A 7,904-nucleotide genomic window follows, 5' to 3' on the forward strand; every position below is an offset into this window, starting at 1 on the left:
ACGTGGTTAGGTTGTTCGTTTAGCTTGTTAAAAAGCAGCCTATTTAAGCACTTCATTTCTAGTATACCTTTGCCGATTGTACTAGTTATACTAAAACTGTGTTATATTTTCTTTTAGCAGCGAAATATAATTAAATGGTACATTTTAATGCAAAATAATATGTAGATAAGTATAATACGTAAACACGAAAATTAAAAATATACTTAATACAGCTAATACGCATTCTACATTTATTTTTACAACAACGTGTGTATATACGATTGATTGTGTGTGTCTGTGTGTGTGATTTTGTTTTTAAGTGCCCCAAGAGTTGTATAGAATTTGCTAAACGTGATTATAATAAATACAATGAACAAAAACAGTTTTTCGTGGGGAAAATGGTTTAAAACGAAAATAGATAACACGTAAGTTTTGAATAGAAAGATATTATGAAGAAGAGAAAATTTTCGATATTCATATAGAATATATTTCTTTTGTTTGCTAGTTTTAAAAAGTCCAAAAGCTACGTGGTGGTCTTATATCGGACAGGGACTGGAAACCTTTCAACTTGATGAAGAGACAACCCAGGATAGAGTGATCTGGCGCAAATTGATAAGGAGACCCGACCCCAAATAAAGGTAAAAGGGAAGAAAGAAGAAAAAGTTTTTTTGTTTTAAAAACTGAGTTCTTGTTGACTAACACCTAATAACGTAAGCGTTTATTTTGAAAACCAAATTTGTAATTTAAAATAATGTCTATAGCTGGAAAATAAAAATAATATAATTGTTTAAATTGAGTGTAGCAATATTTGGGCAGGGCTCACTGGCGCTCGTATTTGTTCTTATCTGATGCTTAGTTGTATAAGGGCGTGGTACGCATGTCACGGATATCGGCAGCACGTTCGAAGCACGTGACATAATCACGTCCGTTTTGTCACGCAACTTTATAACCAGCTTAATTTGTTGAAATTATTTTAAACTTTACAAAGGTCAAAGACATAAAAACAATGATATATTATGCGTTGAAATATTGTATGTCCTAAACTTAAATAGTAAAAATTCTTTAACAGCGTAAAATTAAAAAGAAACCATCAGAGTTATTTGTGTGGCTCCTCTAAAATGTTTCGTTTTGGTACCGTACCATGTTCATCGTATTTTAAATTGAAGGATGCCATTATGTGAGAACTCGATTTGATTGTAGTTTGTATTAAATTCGGTTCTTTTAGTTTCCTTCTCGTGGCGTGTGTAAGTCTTTATTTAAAATTATACATAGTGTATAAAAAAATATGAGTATATAATGAATTTTAGTACAAGATTTTAGAAATATTTTGTCATGAATCTTTATTCGTTAATAACAATTAATAGAGTCGTGATGCCTCATTTAAATGACCATAAAGATGTATATAATGACCCCTACCGAGGCCTCTTGAAGCCCGCGCATCTAATAACTCCAGAGAAAGTCCATTTAGATAATTAAAGCTTAGCTTCCTCTCAATCCAGAGAAATAGCGAAAGTAACCTATGTTTCAGAGCTAGTCCTTAAACATTACCTTCTTGGCCTAATTCTAGATGTTTCGCTGCGAACAGCCAAGAGTTGGAACAACCTACGGGCTTCATTGTTTCCAGCGAACTATAATAAGTTATAAGAAGTCTTCAAGACTAGAGTGAGTAGGTTTCTTCTAGACAAGCATATACCATCGTAGACTTCGTAACACTTAATATCAGGCGAGGCAGTGGTCAAATGTTTTGCCTGTAAACGATAAAAATTCTTGCATTAGTAAATTCAATTAAAAAAACTAAATATCCGTATTAGATAAAAAAAAAACTTCTCTAAAATAACCTACCACACTCCCCGCGCTTAAAGCGTTGATGTAACGCTAATGATCTTTAATATTATTTTTATCCCTCACAACCGCCGCCGAAAGACAGTTTTGAGTGACAGTCGCCGCGGTAGGTAAGGAGGGGGTTAGCTAATGACTCGTTCCCGACACAATTCCTCACGAGTGCCGCAAGTTGATATACCACCCCAGGTTTCTCATATAATTAATGCTTTCCGCTCTCTCTACAACGCATGTATAACACACTACAATATTAGCACATTCACAATAATTAATGACAAAGTGATATCGCAAAATGACGTCTTTAATAAAAAAATTGTGTTTGCAAGCAATTATCTTAACTACACAGTCTTTTTACTTTGTGAACCAGACTATAAACAGCTTTTGGATTATTCAAATATATTTATAGGTAGGTTCTTTCTCAATTAAAAAAGATGTAAATAAACAGAAGTATTACTTTTCTTCCTCTTCAATCAATGCTAAAGGTCGCGCTTTCCTAGAAAACCTTGGCCGAGGATTAGAGGACTTGCCACCACATGACAACCTTTTTGAGAGATTCAAGACTATGTGGCCGAAGAAGCCTAACTGGTTCTCACACGAAATTGATCAAAGAAGAACAGATCTGTTGGTTCTCCTGTCAGTCCATACTTTGTGCATTAATTAAATGGAATTGCCAATGCTCACAAACAAGTTTCCAGAAGATAAGAAGCAATACTTAAAAATATTAAATTTAATTCAAAATATTTTTTTTATGGCGCTAACGTAAATTACTAAAATATTGAGCCTTTAGTACCATTTTCGAGAAGTGAGAACCTAATGTTAGAAGTCGCGAGATCGATTTCCGGGATACAATCTTAAATAATACACCCAATGTGTACGATTTATATTGGATGGTAACTTCTCACAAACTAATTTCCAGAGGATGGGAAGCAGCGTTCTCTGCGTACCATAATAACGCACTGCGATAGCCAGCCCGTCTGCCATGGCGTGGCGATCATGGTATATCCCCCAAAAGATATCTTTCGACAAGGCCTATGCCATGTAGTAGGCATTAATGGGCTAAAACGATGTGAACAACGAAATGATCTCTCTTGCACACTCTATCCCTGGAAGCGCTGCGGTCTGTAATAATACTAGCAGAATAAAAAAAAACTTGTATATAAGAAATGACTGCATTTTCCTAAAGTTACCGTATAAAAATTACAAAATCTTTTAGTGCTTTAGTTCATGCCACATTATTGCCAAGCAATAATACAAAATTATATTCTTTAATGATATTTATAACTATCGCCATGAATACATTATACGAAAACCTTTTTATGTAGTATTCAGATAGTTCTCAGTACACTTAACTCATTTTTAACATTTGTCATTGTAAAATATTATTGCTTAAACTACCAAGAATTATAATCTGTAGTATTTGGCACCTATGAAATTATACTTATTTTTTATGATATTAATAAGTTTGAAATACATAATCGATCACTTATTTGCAAAAACAAAAACTACGATTGACCTTCTGGAAAAAAACAACCATTATTAAGAATAAGAAATTCTGTATAAATACAGTCCAATCTAAAAATTATTAGGAGAGGCCAATCTAATCTCTTCACGTCCAAAATACCGCAATGTTTTAAGATGAAGGTCTTTGACTAATGTGTGTTACTGGTGATGACATACAGGTCCGAGACGTGGTTACTTACGACGGGTCTTATAAGAAAGCTCAAGGTTAGAGAAATAGATATAAAGAGGGATATGCAGAAGGTTTCGTGATCGAATCAAAAATGAGGAGAACCGCAAAAGAACCGACATCACCGATGCAGCTTAAAGAATTGCACATCTGAAGTGCATGGGGTACATCACTCGTGCAATCGACGATCGTCACCCGCATTCGGGGGACTCCGGCACGGCTTCGAGTGCCGGTCAGGCGTTGAAATCAGGGAGGAGACAATACCCTCCCTGATAGGCGGAGAACATAAGCAGTCATTCTTACCCTCTGCAAAGAAATTGCAAAAAGTGCAACAGAAATAAATAAAAAGTAAACATAGTTAATAAATAGATAATTAGATAATAAAATGATAAAATAGAAACAATATACAAAACTGAGATAGAAAATAATTATAGAATAAGTAATAATAATGTGAAAATAAAAATGTAAAATAAAAATAAAAATGGAAATTGTAATAAGAAAAGAGGAAAGAACGAAAGTTGAACAGAGCAAAAGAGAAAGATAGAAGAACTGTAGCATGAAAGAGAGATAATAGACTGAAAGAGAATGTGAAGAACGAAAGAAGAGAGAGAAAATAAAAGAAAATGTGAATAAATAAATGCTAAAAAAGTCCCTATCCCTCAACAAATAGGGGTACGAGAGGCCCCTAATAGCGGGGGTCATAAAAAAAATCAACGATCGTCTGGACTGAAAGGTTTTAAGTAGCGACCACGAGCCGGTAAACGCGGCGTGTGTAGGCGTCCATGGGCAAGAAAGATCGTTTTAGTTCTATTCCTAGCATAGATATTGAACTATGAAAATAGTTATTTGTAAATTACCTGACACTTATCTCTCTACTATTACACGTTAACATTTTTGTATTTGTGCAATACAGACAAGCAGAGATAATCATTTGAAAAAAAATAATTATGTGTTATAAGCACCTAACTCCTATAATAATGGTTGAAAATACTGATAAAATGTGACCTGATTCTCATACAAATAAATTCATCGCGTTCTTGCATGCAAACAATGCAAGAATGTGTTTGCAACCGACATTGTTTCTCAGTTTCCGCGGCCGGCTATGCAATCTTATGCAATCTGTGTTTTACCACCCAACGCCACTGCACCTACTCTCCTAGGTACAAGATTTATGTATGTGGCTCGAACTTAGTAACAAGTGTCCAATATTGAAATTGCATTCATTTATTTATTTTTGTTCTAATTTATATACGAACTTTTTTATGCTTACGAAACTTTAATATACACCAATCGATGCGACACTGCCCAGTGCCTTAGCGATAGTTTTTTATTAGAAAAAAAAAAATGGTGAAGACGTTTTCGAGTGTAACTTTTAGCAACACATTTATCAATTGCTTTGTGTATACATATATTTGGTACACATGGGATTCAATATTATTATTATTTTAATATAATAATTTAAGGCTAACGGTATGTAGCGGTTGTTATTAACGAGAGTTTTAGAAATAGTTTCGCAGCTAACTTGTAAGCTAAAACAGCTTCTATAAAATATGAAACGGCTAACTTTAATCGGCCACGTAACATCTGCTGCGATTTCAGCGCTGATGTTACCACATAAGCGAACGGAAATTTCTTTACTTTATTGTACATCTTATAAACAATACAACAATAATCTCTGGATTGGATCAAAGCTGTTTCGTCGACGTATCTTGCGCAGCCTGCATCCAGCGACCAATTCTTTATTTATCATATATAAATTTAAAACTTAGCATTTATTAGTCTAACGAAGTTGCAGTATGTTCGTACTCCTAAAATGCTATTCTCCCGTTGGCTTTTACAACTTTATAAGTAGTACTCGTTCGTATATTGTTTTGTACAATGGCATTTATTGCTAATAAAGGATTACAAAGCGCTATAGGCTTCGGAAGTACTTTTATGGAGCCTCGGCATGGGCTTTTACTTTTCTTATTTCACCGGATTCACCCCACTACAAATCCAAACCTAACCCAAGCCAAGCACTTAACTATCGAACTTGCCCTTCATAGCGTGAGTGATGACAAGGGCTGCCAAGAGATTTAGCTTGGATTGAACTGACAATCCGAAAATATTTAGTATTCCATTTCCCGTCCGCGTCGATCAACCTGTTATTCAAATTAAGTCACACACAAAATAATACACAAGATTACTGGTTATAGGTGTAAAAGATTTGAAGAGATAAATATGTAGCATTTTACTGCCAAAATCTAAAAATCAATAGTTTCAAAAATGATAAGTAACGTAAAGATAATATAGCAAAAATGTTTTCGAATTGTGAATAACTACATATTAAAATTAAATATCGCTTATATTCCGTCCGTGCACACTTTATAATGTCAGAAGTTATTGTCCTAAGATACTTCAAAAGATTTTTAGAGTGATCACTCAGTGCTGGGTGATCAAGTCAGCCAAAAGCCTTATGCCTTTTATACCGATAACTATTAATCCTGTTGAAAATATTTAAGTGCAAATTTGTTATTGTTAAAACAATAATACGAAGGGTCGTGTAAACAAAAATTGTAAATAAACAAAACAAATAAATATTTACTTCGAAATAAGTGCCAATTTAATTAGGAATGTAGATTAGAAAATAAAGGCGACATATGAAGGAAAATCAGAGTGTGAAGAAACAAAGGATTTTGTGAAGAATGTGAGGAACGGAAGAAAGAATTGGTGAAGAAGGAAAGAAGAGAGAGCAATAGAAATAAAACTTACACCCTCATTGTAACGTCCCTGCCCTAAACAAAGCAGGGTGAACAAGTATTCGAAAAAAGAAAAAATAATTATACGAAAAGCAGGCGAAAATTTTTATTAAATTTATGACAAAATACTGTATAAATTGAGCTATATAACACTCGCTATTATTTTTTTAGGTTCATTTCATTTTGGTACGAAGACATTTACGAGCGTAATATTACATTAGGCATACAATACCATTTAATGGTCAAGGTTTACAGTTAAATGGCAAGTTAACCTTTACCTTAGGTTGCTTAGTTGTATTTTATTTCGGATAACGTTCAATTTATATCGACTTAGAAAAAATTAGAAGAAACTTGTAAAAACAATAACAGCCATTAAGTCTTTATTTGTCTATATATCACAATGCTTGGTTTGATACGACTTCTTCGCTGGCAATATACCAGCAATCCTAATGCGATACAGACATTATTGTAGTCATTAATGTTTAAAAAAGAATAGCAGTAAATGAAATTTCTAATTAAGGGAGGACAATATACGTATTATCATATATATGTCCACAATGAGCAGCAAAACGTAGTACAATACCCGGCGATAAATATTGCACATCGTCTTTTGGAAAGAGACAATCGGCTTATTTCGGCTTCGTAGAGCATTATCTCTGTCCTACACTATTTATGTATCGTTTTGTCAGTCGTGCTTTAAAAAGGTCGATTTGCAATTTTTATCGCCGGGTACTGTACATGTATTTCTATCAAGAAACATACACTCTATAATTAAATGTCTTTCATGAATTAAGTGATTCTGCATTAAAAATATTAAATATAACTTCTATATTTGACCGTCGGGGAAGGACAGATCAGATTTTTTAATAAAATTTTGAATAATTTAGTAGAGAGTATGTTTCTGTTAAATCATATACAGCTTGATTTCCTTCAGTTAAATGTAGGTAAGCCAATGCTATTTATGCTCCCAGTTGTAAGTTGCAGCATTAGTTTTTTATATAGTGTGTCATATGTATATAACATGTATACAACCACCGGACATCAGCACACATGTGTCCGCAATGCCTTTTGTGGGCATTATTTCATAAAGTCCATTCTTGAAACTTAAATTCAAAAAAAATATTCTTCTCTTAAACTTGAGTATGTGGGACCTATAAAAGCTATAATTTTAAAATAAGTTTCTACTCCTTATTCGCGTGGAATATCGTAAATTCAGTTATCAGGTAATTTCTATTCAGGGAAAGGAATAATTCTAAAAAAATTTCGGTATCCAAGATTTATTTTATTTTAGTAGCAAATATATCGTGATTAGTCCTTACAAAAATATTATGCATGAGAAGTTTTTGAACAAAACCATAATACGTACAAAAAAAATTAGAACACGCAATTAACTTTATTATTTAGTATTTATTAGTGTCATTTAATTTGTGATTTTGCTTTAGTTCTTTTATTTTATAAAGAAAGAGATCTTACTATGTATACGATAAATGTTCATATTTATTGTAAATGAGGAAATCTTTTCCATCTATGAGACATTAACATTTTGCTTAAAATAATAATAATTATCATTGTAATAATAATGCATTACATGTAATGAGGTTTTGCTTAAATTAATTTAATAGTCTATAACGCGTATAATGTTGACCAAACGGCTGAATAGC

Source organism: Battus philenor, unplaced genomic scaffold (assembly GCF_028537555.1).
Source record: "Battus philenor isolate CCGP_79_NKW_IND1 unplaced genomic scaffold, ilBatPhil1.0.hap1 SCAF_14, whole genome shotgun sequence".
Taxonomy (NCBI): Eukaryota; Metazoa; Arthropoda; class Insecta; order Lepidoptera; family Papilionidae; genus Battus; species Battus philenor.